The sequence below is a fragment of the Cupressus sempervirens genome, chromosome 5 (assembly GCF_028749045.1).
Source record: "Cupressus sempervirens isolate cs-2001-9-10 chromosome 5, ASM2874904v1, whole genome shotgun sequence".
NCBI lineage: Eukaryota > Viridiplantae > Streptophyta > Pinopsida > Cupressales > Cupressaceae > Cupressus > Cupressus sempervirens.
Genome location: NC_143122.1, coordinates 651,880,315 through 651,897,117, shown reverse-complemented (window position 1 = coordinate 651,897,117; position 16,803 = coordinate 651,880,315). Strand labels below are relative to the sequence as shown.

The 16,803-nt window shown below is 34.8% G+C and overlaps 1 protein-coding gene across 3 annotated transcripts in view; it reads right to left on the bottom strand.

Annotated features, from left to right (window-relative positions):
• APC4 (Transducin/WD40 repeat-like superfamily protein) overlaps nt 1-16,803 on the bottom strand; it is a 316,377-nt gene that overhangs the window by 161,801 nt on the left and 137,773 nt on the right. The gene's annotated exons all lie outside the window — the stretch shown is intronic.

Sequence of the window (16,803 nt, the reverse complement as noted above, 5' to 3'; positions counted from 1 at the left end):
CAAATAATTTGGGTTGGTCGAGATATATGATCCTAATAGTCATGTGGTAGGTGGTATTGTATCAATACTCAACCAAATGTAGCCATCTGACACAAGCCTTATGCTACCCCAACACATAATTCTATAGATAACCCTATAAACACTTATTCAAAATATCTACTTGGCCATTAGTTTGCAGGTGATAGCTAATGATGGCAGTGAATTTTGTCCCACTCAATCTGAAATGCTTGCTAGAATAAACTCGGTATTTTGTTTTCCCTATTATTTATGATTCTTGGGCAACCCATGTAGCCTCAACACCTTCCTATAGAATGTCCCATTGATCCCTTGCATTTCCGTTACAATCGTCTCTTCCTATTCAGCTGATATCTCTACCAAATGCATGTGTGCTCTTGGTGACAGTGTATCTACCACCACATTGTTCTTTCCCTTGATATATACAATGTCAAAGTCATAGGCATGTAGTTTAGTGATCCATTTTTGTTGCCTGTCATTCAGATCACTCTAGCTCATGACATACTTAATGTTGTTATGATCTGTCAATCACAAGTCTACCCCAACCTGCCCTTATAAGACCTGAACACAAGCAATGCATGCATGATGGCAAACATCTCCCTACCATAGATAGAGTAGCCTTTCTTCGCCCCTCAATTTCTTGCTCTCAAAAGTTATGGAGTGTGTCTCCTGCAGTAGCACAAGACCAATCCCATTTCCTAAAGCATCACACTATAACACAAATGGTTTGGTGAAGTTTTTAATAGACATTACCTTCTTGAATTGCTCAAAATACTATTGTGCTAAACTAGACCACTCAAAGGCTCCCTTTTTGGTGAGATCTATCAATGGATTTGATGCCTGTGAAAACCATTTTAAAAACCTTTTGTAGAATCCACACAAACCAAGAGATCCCTTTAACTGTAAGATGCTAGTAGGAGTCGATCATTCAATGATAGCTCTAATCTCTTTTGGATCTACTCTCAACCCATCGAGGCTAATAATATGCCCAAAACATAACAACTCAATCATGCCAAATTCATGCTTGAATTCCTTGACAATCAATGACTTATTCTCCAAGATACTCAAAACCTCCTCCAAGTTTTGCAAGTGCTCTACATATGTGTTGTTGAATATCGAGATGTCACCAAAGAAGAATAACACAATTTTTTTCAACTGCCTCCTCAATACTTAGTTCATGAAATGTTCCAGGGGCATTGGTAAGCCCAAATGGTATTACCAAGAAATAGAAATGGCAATAATAACACTTAAATGTTATCTTCTCCATATCCTCGACCCTCATCCTAATATGATGGTAGCCTGGTCGTAAGTTAATTTTGGCAAAATAACAAGCACCATGGAACACATCTATAAGTTCATCTATCCAAAGTATGGGGTATCTACTCTTGATTATCTTTTCGTTCAAAGCCCTACAATCAATGAACATCCACATAGTTCAATCTTTTACTTCACCAAAACTTATGCCTATGCAAATGGGCTCTTGCTAAGTCTGATGTGACCAATCTCCAACAACTCATGTATTGCCTTATTGATCTCATCCTTGTATTTCTTTATATGTTGTATAGAGTAGTGATTATAGGTTTTATCCCCTCCCCTAGATTGATCACATGCTCAATACCTCACTTAGAAGTGACTCCCTATAAAACACTATCAAAAACCTTAGTGTGCTTGGATATGACCTCCCAAACATCTGAGTGATAACTCATAGTATGTTCCTCTAAAGAAAGGTGGGAGAAGAGAATTTGTAGGTTTTGTAACAAGGGCACAATGGAGACAGAATGGCACTATATAAATGAATGTACGACATACGAAGACATCCGAGTCCAATTCATGGACACGATACAAGTGAACAATATAAAAGAGCTTTTTGAGGGGCCAAGACTTCACAAAGTGGCTGCTGCCTTGCTAATGCAGCTCCACAAAAGAAGGGACAGCCTGGAAAATTCTCAGCAAAATATTTAGTGGACCCCCCTTTTTGCTCCCATAGATCTTTGGTCTCGTAGACGTTAGTAAAACTCATTTCATTTCTGGAACTATAGGCATGATAATCACTCTAAGGCCCACTTCACCTTATCGTGTCTAAACAATTCCTCCACCTTCCCAAGTGAGACCTGTAATGTCCCCATTTTTGGCAAGTTCCTGCAGTTGACCAAATCAGTTTACCATTGCGACCCTCGTGAGCTAACAGTGGGATTTGAGGGTCTTAGTTGTGTGGTTATAGGCTTTCCAGTAGCCTATGGTGTGTTTTGGCTCTGTTTGAGGGACTTACTATTTATAGTGAGTCAATATGTTGGTTCCGATGAGCTCAGTTGAGTTAGAGGAGTTGGGTGATGCTCTCGGTTTTTATTTCAAAATTCTGGTTTGGGCTCCAAGAATCTTGGAGGGAGCATCTATTTATAGTAAGTCACCCCATCAAGTTCATTCATCGTCTTTCATCATCAGGATCACTTTGGTGTTGTCAGATTTCAATTCTAATGCTTCTTCAATTGTGTTCACAAGACGGGTGAATTATTATTATTATTCATCTAAATAGACTGAGGTTGCTATTTTTGTTGATGTTGTTGGTTGGTCACCTAAGTATCATAGCTCGTAGGAACCAAGACAAAAAGTTTCAAATCGTGGGAACAAAAAACTGTGGCCTTATGTGTCAAAATATTGAGTTATGGTGAAAAGGTCATTTTTTGAGCCAAAAGAAATTAATAAATTATATTAATGGCACTTTATTATATTGTAATGTTGTGTAGAGGAGGCTTCTTAGGTGGTGTTCTTTTCAGAAACTAGTGCCATTTGGAGATTATAAATGAGGACATTTGATAAGAAAAGTATCCGATTGAATATTATTTTTCTCTTGTTGTCTTTATGACACTTCTAAAGTTCTGAAATTTTGTGCCCTTGCTGAAGTATAAGGGTTTGGGATTTACAACTGAAGTATCGTAGATTCAATTCTGAGTTTTCATTCTGAGGATTGTATTTGCAATTGTGCTAAGGTATACAATTGTGTTTTTCTCCTACTGTATTAACTGTTGCTAAGGAGAAGTTTAATTGTTTTTGTTGTTGGAGATTGTTTTGGAATTTGTGAAGGCATCTGCTGGAATTGTTATATCAAATTGTGTACTGGTTAATTTGGAGTTCGTTAGGCACCATTTATATCTGTTGTCAAAGCATTATTTTCTATCTGCACTTTGGAAGCAACATAGCAATTGCACGTGTTTGTTCGAGAATTCTTTGCTTCTACTAGTCTTCATTTCAAAGGGTTTTCAAAGCATGTCTACATGGATTGTAACTTCTAATTTTTCTAGGTATTGTTGATTTAGATAATAGGGGATATTTTATCTACTGGTTTGTTGATATTTTGTGAAAATAATCATTATCTAAGTTGATATTGAAATCTAGAATTTTTCAGCTGTATATTCTCTATGTAATATCCAAATATTTGAGTTGAAATTATTATTGCAATATCTTCTATTTTGCTGCTATATTGTTGTATCGAAAATTGTAAAATCTCAAGAACCAAGAAAAAAATCAACTCTTCGACATAGATTGTTTGCGAGCCAACAAGGTTAATTTCAGTAGTATCATAGCTTGCTTGCAAAGTGTTTGACGAAATGTCAAACAATTGAATTATAAAAGAATTTCGTGTTCGACGAAGTTATAACCAGTTGGGATTATTACAAGACCATCTTTAGTCCTTCATCTGATAACTTGTGAGTACCACCTTTTTATCCTAGTGTTCAAACCACATCGCCATTATCTCCAAATTAAAAGTGAACTCAACTAGTGACTTCATCTAGGTCATGTCACGAATAGCATCATAGTCTCCCATATACACTACATAGAAATTGTTCATCATGTCATTATCTCCCATCCACCTATGAAGATCAGTAATCATGTGAGTACTATATAGCTTATGCCCACTAGACACAAAGAGCATGTGTCCCTTATGCTCCTCTACCAAAATAACAGTAGATTCTTCAAGATGAAATTATGAGCAGCCTCTGTGTCAATCAATTTAACAACTCACTACCATGTATCATACTCCTCACCTTATGAGTTATTTTATGTTCAATATCAAAAAGTGATGCAATAATTTCTCACCGCCTAACTCTTCTCGTGTTTTTGTCATTGCTACCCATTGAAACAGATTATCATCTGCATCTTTGGTTGTCGACTCCTGGGCTAAAAAGTACTCGTGTTTCTTTTACATTGACAGAACACTTGTATGAGGGGTCCCAAGGTTATCTACAAGGGAAACATAGTTTCCTCCTCAGATCATTTAATTGCTCTCTATCCAAACGGTTTGAATGTTTATTTTGCTAATCCTTCTAGAAATGCTTCTTATCTTTCTCGTTCTTAGAAGAAATTGAAAACACAATGATGTAACGCACCCTTTTTGAGACAATAGAAAATTACAAGCCAAATTCATAAAATTTATAAGTGACTTCTTCAGAAGTTGAATGCAAATTATTTAAAAAGTCATTTTAGTATTAAAAAGGGAAAAAGGTGAGAAAAGATGAAGAAGATAAAAGATAGAAAACAAGAAATTGAAGAGTCGATGCATTGAGTATTAAAAGGGGGAAAATAAATTCATTTCACCTTGCTTGTATTTAGTTTGGATTCGCCTCTAGGAGAAACTTGGGAATCGTTCAGCTTTCATATTCAAGAGCTTGAGGACAGAAACCTTCAGACTTCTAGGTGGATTGCACGAAAAGCCTGTTCATCTTTAGTGTTGGATTTGAGACAGAGTTCACAGTTGTATCTCAGGCTCATTTCTAGCTTTTTAATCTAACTAAACTTTTGGTAGTTAAATTGGATCATAATATGTTATCATATTGCTGGTTATTATAATGCAACAAAAATTTTGAGGCTGTTTATCTAAGCATTTGTTGGTTTGATTACAGGATAATATTTGATAACAGGATAATAGAAGATCTATTGTATGCAAATATTGTTCAAAATTTATGTGATTCAATAGAGAAATTTGGTAAAATATCTAAATGGGGACATTACAGTTGTATCGGATATGGTTTTCCTACCAACCTGTGAGGTTTTATTAGACAAATACACAAAAATAGAATTAAAAAATATAGGTTCTAAACAGATCTACTTTCGGCTTTGAATATTGCCTAGTGATCAAAGAACAAATTTACAATCATCATATTGCTACAAGAAAAGAATATTAAAGGGTTGTTCATTTATATTATTCTTAGAATAAGAAAGTAATATTTCTTTGGTGCGTCCTGGATTTCAAATTTGTGTTCTTGAATACAAGTTTTGAATTATAACATTGGCGATAATATTCAAATTACTAGTTTGAAATCAAGGATCAATTCGAAATAATAATTAAATGTTTGAGCTTTATATTCATGTGGGTCCTGATTGTTTTCGGGGAAGGTTTATATTTTTCTGAATAATTAAATGAGACTCGTGAATTTATATGATTGATTATTAACATGGTTTCTAGAATAATGAATTGGGAAATTATAATTTATGCGAAGGCCAATTTAGATGTTTGGTATGTAAAACTATTTTAATTTGCTAATGTCACGAATATTAAGAACAGAGCAAGCCTATTTAGGAAGATGGTTTACTATTTTTGGCATGGTTGTAATTGGTGCAACTTGCTAATAACGGGAGTGTTAGCTTTTCTATGTGAGATACATATAAAATTGAAGATTGATATATTCATCATGGTTGTACTATGTTGAATCAACTTTTTTTATGCAGGTCCCATTCCTAAGCTATTCGCATTTTGTTATAACATATGGGAAGTGAAGCATTCATATTTGTGCGGGGCCAATTTATGCAAGCGCAACATATAGAACTAGCGACTTTACAAAATAAATAATATTTGATATAGTCAATGCCCTTCGCATCTCCTTGGGTTCTTCTGGGGTCGGCTCACATCGGCTTCGCATCTGGACCAACCACCAGATTGATAGGGTCAAGTGAATCTACCTCCTTCGTATCTTGGTCGAGGTTGAGACTGAGGTTCACTTCATCTCTCGATGTCCCATATACTATGAGATCAAAAGGAGCTATTGCTGCTTGTTCAGAGACTACCGGTCCCTTTCATCCTTCTTCAAGTACATCGACCTACGATGCCTTGCTCTTTACCTTCAGGAGGCCATGTGGCTTCATGATCACAACTTACAGGAGCATTTCCCCTTGAGACAGGCTTGATCACTTCCTTTTTCTTGTCAACGTCCCCTACTCAAGGCTCGAAGTGGCAGCTTGACCCCCCCCTTTCTTCCACTTACACCAAGCACATGAGGCCTCACAGCAAGTATAGCCAGCAGTAGCACTCCTCTTCCAACGGTACTATGCAACGGTCCAAGGCTTTTCCTTGTCCTGGACCCTATCCTTCAGTGTTGGACTTTTTCCCACTCAGAAAAGATCCTTAGTCTTTGTCTGTGGATTGTTTTGTTCTTCCTTTTTATTTCCTCTTTCTTCTTGGACATTGTTTGGTGCTCCTGATGGTTGTTTCCCTTGTTGTATGCTTTCAATCCCTTACAATCTTTGAGGTCTCTTGTTGGACATTAATAAATTTATCTTGTCTATGAGCCATCCTATCTTTGTATTGGTATTTTTGAAGGTGAGTATTTATTTGTCCCTACCATAGCTCAAAGAATTTGGAAACTCTTGATTAAAATGTTTGTTGATCAAACATGGGAATTTTGTAATGCTTCATCAAAAATGAGTTTGTCGTGGATGAAATAATTGGTCTTTTGCAAAGACTCGTAAGAATTCATACTAAATTAACCATTGTATGAGCTTGATGGGACAAAAGGGAAAGACACGTTGTAGGTAGTAGTGATGGCTTATAATTATAAAGCTGATCGCTAGACTTGTCATCAATTATTATCTACTTCTATACCCAACTATAGTCATGGAGGGAATAAATTAAAACTATTAACAAGGAGGTATTGAATATCTGAATGATTTTCTACATTCCTTTGTCATGATTCAATTATTTCATTGTTGCAGTGTTTGAGAAAATAATAGCATCTCCCTTATGTTTGGGAAAGTATCAGTGTCGTAAGTTGTGATAGTCTAATAATTTGAGATTTTATGTTGGGTTCTACATTATCGAGCACCTATTATATGGTTGAGATCATACTATAAGGTATATGATAATAATCGGCTCCAAATTTATGATGTCAGACAATCTCATTGCTTGTTTTCTTTCTTCACCCAAACTATTTTTGTTTAACTGCTTGGGATTATGCTTGCATTCAAACTATATATCTGAGAAGTAAAGGCATTTAATCATTTGTCTGATGTTATTATTCATCTGGAAATGTTAATCAAAAGAAAGCTTTATTAGGCGACAAAGGCTAGCAATATTTTTCCTGGAGCTGATTAATATTTCAAAGATCTCCCATTTCGAGAATGTTATCTCTGACAAAATCTACATTGAATGACTCTCGACTGTTGATTTTCTGAGGATCCCTGCAAATGTAATAGCACTACCATTTTTTTGGTATGTGTGTTCCAAATGCAACATCCTCTTAGATATATATTGAGAATAGGCAATGAATGGATATGTCCCTTGTAGGGACATGTATATTCGTTAATCAAATAATTAATTTAGTAACATATTTAATCATTTATGTATGTGTGAGTGTATATATATATATATATATAATTATATTAATTTATCTCATATATTTATATCTCAACTATATCTCATATAATTATATACACGTTTATCTAACAAAAGCTATCAAACATCAACACTCCCTCTTAGCTAGGGAGGATAAACACAAGACAGATATTACACCATTGATAATATTAGGAATGACAAATTTTAAGGATATTCCATTTGATATCTCAAAAGTTTTCCACCATTTGATACCACATTCAATATCACAAGTATTGGTCTTCCAGAATATCAACACATGATATTCACCAAGTACTCAAATAAGGTTTGATATCACATATAATATAAAGAGTATTGGCCTCCCAAAATATCAATGATATTCACCAAGTACTCAAAAGGTTTTGATATCACATAAGATATCAAAAGTGTTGGTCTCCCAGAATATTAATGATATTCACCAATTATTCAAAAAAAAGGTTTTGATATCACATCTGATATCAAGAGTATTGCCTTCCCAAAATATCAATGATATTCACCAAGTACTCTTTTGAGTAATGGTCTTCCAAAATGTTGAGATGCAAGACATTCACCATATACTCAATTTGTTTGATCTCATAATACAAGTTACTATAAGACCGTCACCTTATAGTAACTTCTACAAATACAAGTGACATCATTTGGAAGTCGTCACTTCCTCATGATGTACACAAGGGGATAGGCCCATCAAAATCACATAGTAATGAGGTATATTCACAAATCACAATCCTCTTGACTACTACAATTTACTGATCATTTGAGAATCCATCTCAACATGGTTTACTCCCTCTGAATCAATATGACCGAGATCACTGAAGGTTGATTGAATCGTATCCTCTATTTGCTCCCTCTCTTTCAAGGTTGCCTCTAATGAAATGTAAGGCTCCCTCTAAATCTCAATCTCCATCATCCTGCAATAACATTCTCGAAGGAAAAGATCAACGAAAATAACTCGTATAGTACTAAAAATCACTTTTAATAGTTATTCTCAATTATTATATTTTAACTATAAAAGTATTACAAATTAGATTTTAAATAATCACCTATGTATAAGTGATCTATTAGAAATTTTTTAATATATATATTTATATATAATGATCACATTTATATTGTACCATTCAATAAGAATAATAATTATGAAAGAATGTTTACAATATTGCTTTTATCAAAGACAATAACATGAGAGGTTCATAAATTTTATTTTAATATATTCTATTATAATCAACTATATCTTAACTCTTCATAATATATAATAAAGAATATTAGATAACACTTTTCTTTAATATAAATTATATATAAGAAGATATTCTCAACAAACTATAACCATATCAAGTATTATCTTTATACCTAGGAGGTGGGTCCCTAGTATTAGTGACTTGTATTTACCTCTTTTGAAACAAGCATTTTGACTCCTTTGAGGACGTAAGCAACCTTTACAAATGAGGTCTCAAAACTACCCAAGAAAGACTCCTAGTGCATTTTGTTGCTTGTATTTGTTTGTTGTTGTTGCTTTTCTTCGGACACCTTTGTGTGCTCCTGCTAGCTTCAGCCCTACTTTGTTGTAATCTTTCAGTCCCATAGACCTCTTTTTGGTCTTTTGTTGGACATTAATATCATTATCTTATCTTATCTTATCTCAAGAGTCTCCATTAGGATAGTAGCCCACTGCATTTTGTGCAAGGACTCCTTGATAGCCTCAAGGATGACATTCCGCTCATACATTTCAATCGGCCCAATATTTTGCACCATAGTGGATGAGTGTTCTTGAAGAAGCGATGAGGAATTTGTGCATCAAACACTTGCAGGGGTAAATCCAATGGTGATCCAATACCTCAAGGTAATCCAACCCGCATTGTAAAACTCCCCAAAATCTTTCCTTTTATAAATTTTCTTTTGCCTCTTAAATAACATCAGTATTGGGTCCAACACATTCTCACTCTACTGAAAGAGTCATGGATGAGCTGCTCTATATCCGCAAATGGGATGATACAGTGGCAAAAACCCAAAACCATTTTGAATAATTCTTTAGCATCAACATCTTCAAGTAATCCAAGTAGGTGAGTAGGGGTAAATCCAATGGTGATCCAATACCTCAAGGTAACCAACCCACATTGTAAAACTCCCCAAAATCTTTCCTTTTATAAATTTTCTTTTGCCTCTTAAATAACATCAGTATTGGGTCCAACACATTCTAACTCCAAAGAAAGAGTCATGGACGAGCTGCTCTATATCCGCAAAAGGGATGATAAAGTGGCAAAAACCCAAAACCATTTTGAATGATTCTTTAGCATCAACATCTTCTAGTAATCCAGGTAGGTAATTTCTGAAAAACTCAAGTATGAAACAAGCATCTCATGTCACCATCCAAAGGAGTACTTCACCCTAGAATGGTGTTCCCTTGTCATAACACCACTTTATTTCCTCCTCCCTCACTCTAATCTTCTTGATAACCCCATTGAAGGTACATTCAGAATTGTTGGTTCAGTTATGAATACATACAACCTCTCTACGTGTTGCATCACCTTTGCATGTTTCCATCCCGTCAAGCTGGTCTCTTCCCTCGATACACCGTCACATTGCAAGCAACAACATCAATGAATTGTTTGTGCAGCTGGGGGCTCTTACTGTAATCATCTCTTTGCTTCCATGCCTATGCCACCCAGTCATTTTCTCCATAGTTTATGCTGACTGTAAGCATTCTAATCTATCTCTTCAACAAAAACGACCACGTGTGATACTGACTCATTGGACTTTCAGTAATATTAAAATCCAAGTCCATTTTCAAACTGTTTGATACTATCGATATGTTCTAGCAAGTAATATAATCACTTGAAGATTTGGTTATTACTGTGTTTTCTGTTAATAATTTTGGCATACCTATATCATAGATTTCCTCTATTCTCCAACTGTACTTTATTCAGCTATTTTATTTGCAGCCTTGCTCTAACACCATGTTGATTTTCTGAGGATCCCTCCAAATGTAATAGCACTACCATTTTTTTGGTATGTGTGTTCCAAATGCAACATCCTCTTAGATATATATTGAGAATAGGCAATGAGTAGACATGTCCCTTTGTAGGGACGTGTATTCGTCAATCAGATAATTAATATAATAACATATTTAATCTATATATGTATTCGTCAATCTGATAATTAATATAATAACATATTTAATCTATATATAGATTAAATATGTTATTATATTAATTATCTGATTGACGAATACACGTCCCTACAAAAGGACATGTCTACTCATTGCCTATTCTCAATTCATCTCATATAATTATATATATGTTTATCTGACAGAAGCTATCAAACATCAACATCGACATGGTGCAAATGTTTGTTTTATACAGCACATTGGAATTCTAATTGGTTGCAGAGGCATTATATTAATCAATTGAAAAAAAGTATTTCTTCCAACTATTGATATTCTTGTTTCTAAGTTGTTCCTTCTGTTTTGGGCCAAAGCATAAGTTGGACTTAGAAATATTCGATTGCATTTAAGTTTACAGTTTGGGCGAGTTGCCAAAATATTCATTTGAAGAAAATGCTATGAGTATCAAATCTTGATATGAACGATTACAGTTAAGGAACTGCAAATAGTTTGATTGACTGAAAACAACTGGAAGTTATCACAGGGGATCGTGAATATTACCAGAGATCAAAGGTAAAGTTTGGGATAGATAAATTATCAACCAACTCGTGAAAACCTTTGACGGTGGAAAGAAATTCACATCTCCAGATAACGGCATTCAAAAGCAACATTCAGTTAGGAATTACATCTTCTTGCAAGAGAAGAGCTATCATTTACAAGGAGTAACTGCCTAGTGTAGTCATGACACTCCCCAACCAGCTGCAAGAGGTGATTAAAGTAAAATTTTAATATTTGTGGTGAAGACCTGATGTAGCTGTTTGCATCGAGTTGTCATTCAAAGGTTAACCAGTGGTTGATTGGACATAGAACTCCTACAAATCCTGCCTTTCTCAGATGCAAACAAGAAAATAAGAACCTACTTTGTTGTTTACACAATCTCAGATGGAGACAACAAAATCAGGTCAGATCTCTCTATGAAATCTATTAAAATTGCTTCGTATGACTTCCCATATTTTATTTCTTGGTTTAATTTACAATGCATGTTCTTTATGAAAGAGTAATCTTGAGACAAATGAGTAAATGGGAAAAACTGAGATTTCACATTGTGTTTCAGTTGATTATATAAATAAGCTCTTTAGAACTTGTCTACAATGTGTTAGATGTTTGGGGTAAAAGGGGTTCATGCAAAGTGTTTGCCTATATTCCGGAGAAATTCAAGAATAAAAATTAGTTGCAAACCAGCAAGGACTATTTCGGAGTTCCAAACAGGGGTAGGACCTATAGTGGATAAAAGTTGTCGATTATGGAAGCAGCTACTCACCAATTAGTGAATTTCAAAGAATTTAAATCATTCATTGTATATGTCAGGAGTAGAAATTGTTATTTGACTGTCTACAAACCAGATTGCTATAGCTATTATAACAGGGGATAGCATCTTACAATCTGTGGAATTGTGCATCAGAAGAAAAAGAAGACAATGGAAAATCTGATAAAAAATGTATTTTCCAAAGAATTTAATGACACCATTAATGGTGAACAACTAAGAGACCTGTGGAAAGTAACCAAATTAGGAAATGTATTGCTTATCACTGGATTGCAATTGAAATCCATGAAAAGTTTGGATGTTGTTCTTTTGAAGCTAGAAGAATTGGATTGATTTTTTACCAAAGTAGATCACTCCAATTGGAGGTAATTGAATTGGGCCTTGTGCCACTCAATGGTTGCTTTAGTGCAATGAAGGTTAATGGAGCATCCAAGAGAAGATGTGAGACTGATGGTTGCCTCTTGCCTTCATGAGATCATCAGAATAACAGCACTGGTTACACCTTACATTGACAACATATTAAATGGGCTATTACAACAAATTGTGGACAACCTATGTGTGGTACATGACACCAAGGGCCCTAATTTTAGTAAGAAGGTGAAGATTTTACAACTTATGCCAAAAACCAAATTTTTATCATCATGTTGGATCTCAGTGATGGAAAAATGATTCTACAATTGTTTCAATGTTTCTTAAGAGAGTTCAAGAAACATAATCCAAACCATGACAGAGCTTGCATAAAAACAGTCATGTCATTAATCATAGATGAGGATGATGACATGAAAACAATTTCAATCAGATTTGCTAGTATTTTAATGTAATAACCCCTACCCAATTATAGCTCAAACAAACATCAATTTTCTCATTAATCAGAAGTTCAGCATTTTGTCAAACACTTGGCTAACAACCTTAATCTTCAAAGCATATGAAATATAGATGGATAGATGCATACACTAGATATAATGGATAGATGGATGAATGCTAAAATAAACATCAACCCTGATATATAATTCTACCATACATTCAATTCTGAAATAATGAGTGGCTCAAAACAATTTCTAAGTTTATTCATTTACATAATATGCTGCAACAATTCATCAAACTTACAAATAAATGATGGAGCCTGTTAATCTCAGAGATGATGCCCAATTTGCAGAACCATTCCCACTCAACACTACCTAGAAATTGCAGAAACATAACCCAAATATATAGGCCCAGCAAAAGTAAGAATAGACACTCAAGTACAAGGGGAAATGATGTCTTATGATGCAGCAAACACACACCACAACAGAGATCCATGGCGCCCTTGGTAACAGCAGATGAAGTGCCAAAATTGGTGTACAATATATGTGAAATGATTGCCCAACTAGGCAATATATCAGACCCAAGTTAGGAGTTAAAATACCACCTAGAAATCAGTATTTCAGACGCTCACAAATCAGTGACCATGCACCCAAATAAGCTGATACAATTTCTCAAAAAATGCAATGACAAACATTCAGCAATGTATCATTCTTTCTCACCAATTTGCAGATCGAAACCACGTCCAACAGCAAGATGATTGGCGTGGTTAAACAGATTTCTCAATCACCAAATTCTTGGAAATAATGAAAACCCAATTTGCAACAGCACCAAATTGATTCTCCAATAGAAACCAAAGTCTTCCTAGCCACAGTATGAACAGTAAGGAAGTTTCTCAACTGTTGACATGCAATAATCAGCTACAGCAGTAATGAAGCCTCACCAACCACAACATTCACAGCTATAGGTAGGCAAACATACTTGTCAATACCAAACCCTTATACCTCAGCAAGGGCACTAAACTTAATACTTCAGAAAAAGCCACAAAGGCAACAAAAGCAAATAATTATCCAAGCATGTTTTTCTCAACAAATGGGCTTGTAGTTATAACCTCCGGATTCCCTTTTGTTGCCAAAATATAACTTCAGTCAAAAAACTTCACCACACAACATTAATTAGAAGCTTCCTTTAGATTCTCTCATTTGACTTGGCTTAACTAATTAATAAATGGCTCTTTCCAATGATAACTCAACCTTTAACTTAAGTGAAACTATAAAGATAAGTTATAACTTTATAATTAGGCATTTAATTATTTAATAATAATTTGGCCACTAAAAATATAGTACCTCCCAAAATACTCATCATTTAAATATGCCATCTGAAATAGGGGTCATACCTATTATTTCTCCATGTGACCAAATGCACTTTCCAAAAATAGAAAGGGTCCATCTCGATCAACTCCAACTTACCACAAATAGTAAGTACACAAAACTAAGCTCAAATGAAGTCCAATCTGAACAAAACAAAGACCAACTTGTAGCTTACTAGATTGTGGAGAAGATAAGAGTCAAGACCCTCCCAAGTCAAGCCACTGCCATAGAAAACCCTCTATCCACAATAATTAGCCTACGAGGATCACAATAATAGGCTAATCTATGAAACTCTTATGCCGAAAAAATTGGGGACATTACAAAGAATATAAAATCTCACTCAGATTATGAGCTCATGGAGACATTAACTGAGCGTAAGATTGAAAGGTTCAAGGATCATGTGACTGAAAGTGAGCTCATACCAATGGGCATATAGGTTTCAAGACCTTCCAATAAGAGTAGGAACCAAATGAGGAAAGAGAAGGTTTGTTTTATTTGCCAAGAGACTTGGTCACTTGATCATGTGTGTGGATACAACAAGGGAAAAAAGTCATCTCTAGAAGTTCAGATCAGTGTTGAAGAAGATAAGAATCCAACAGTGGGTTCAAGCATACTTAACTCAAGCTTGCATAGAGATGGAATCCGCTAAGGTTAACAGTAAGGGATATAGTAGCATCGTATTTGGTGACTTGGAAGTGGTTATTGACAAGCCTTTTCATGAGGAAGTTTATTTTCAAGATATTCCCAAAGAAGGAATCAAATCTTCCCATGTTCATAAATCATTTGAAAATGATGACATGGCATTCAAAACCATACGTTTAGAGGAGGGAAATACTCTTGATAAATCTGAATATAGTGCAATAGATATTAAAATTACTTCTAACCATGCGGTTGTTCATAATTGTATACATGAGCTAGCCCACGATGATTGACACTAATGGGGCTGATTTGAATTGTAAATTAGAAATTTTATTTCTAGATGAAGAATTTGGAGCATATAATTTGGAGGATAAGCATAAAATCTCAGATGATATGGTTGTTGCAGCCAAAATGCATTTTGACAATACTAATTAAAACATTGAAGAAACCATGGGATGTACAAATTGAGGAAAGGGAAAAGGGGATATAGAGTGGAATTAATAATGCATGCCTTCACACAGTTAAAAGTGCATTGGAAAGGATGAAATCAGATTATTTGAAATTGCTCAAAGATGGATATATGGCCATCAAGCTTGCAGATGATAAAGAGAAGGAGGCAGATGAAATTTGTCTTCAACTGAGTATGACACACTACTCGTTGTACAATGCTATCAATCAGATTTAAATGGCAGGCAGTCACAATGAAGAGGTTCTTAATTCAAAAACCAAGAAGATCATACAAATTGTTGAAGGAATGAACATCATTTTTAAAAATAACATTGAGCATAGAATTCAAACGAAAAACATTAGGGTAATGAGGCTCAAAAGGATGAGCAAGAAGTTAAACCCAAGAATTCTGGTTTTTACAACAATTCTTATGTGCTTTCACAAAATTGTGAGGTATTAATTTTTCCACATGAGAATGAGGATAAACTAAGTGATACTAGTTCTGAAATTTCATGTGATGATGATCATGTCCTTAGTGGAGAGACTGATCTCATTGATGAATATTAGTGAATCAGAAAGTCTAGGGTTGGCTTTGATGAGTAATGAAATATCCTACAGCTCCTCTATAGACTTAATACTTAGTTATTATGATTTGGCAGCAGTTGACTTATTGACTGGTGATTTTTTCTTCATCCACACTACAGTTATTAGTGGCTTCCCTGCTTGGACTACCATTACATTTTTCATATTTGGTTTGGCTTACAGGAGTTTTTGAGTTGCATGGGCATTTGCAGAGAAGTGAATATGTGTTAGAAAGTGCAAATGAGGTGAAATTCTTTTCTATTCATAGGCACAGTGGCACGTTCAACACCATTCTTGATTCACTGCTTTCGGCATTAAAAGGAGGCAGCTAGATTCATTTCAGCATGTTTGGAATAAATTTGGATTTTAGTTTTAACTGGGAGAAACTTGGGAAACTTTCAGCTTTCATTTTCAGGAACCTGAGAATGGAAACCTTCAACCTTTCACGTGGACTGGATGGAAATCAGTTCATCTTCAATAGTGGATCTGCCACAAAGTTCATGATTGTATTTCAGGTTCATTTCTAATCTTCCACTCTAGTTGTACTGTTGTTTTTAAGATTGGATCATAGTATGTTATTGTATTGTTGGTTATTATAATGCGATGACAATTGTGAGGATGTTTAAGTGAGTATTTGCGGGTTTAAGTACTGGAAAATAGACAATCTGTTGCATGCAAATATTGTTTAGAATTTCTGCCTTACAACAGAAAAAATTGGTAAAATATTTGGATGGAGATATTACAAACAATGAAATAATTGCTACATAATAATAAATATAATCAGAGAAATTAATTGATATTCATTTGATTTAATTGGATGATTTTACATTGATAGATATAGACTATATAAAGATACTATTTTCCTAAAGAACTACCAAAACCTCCTTATATT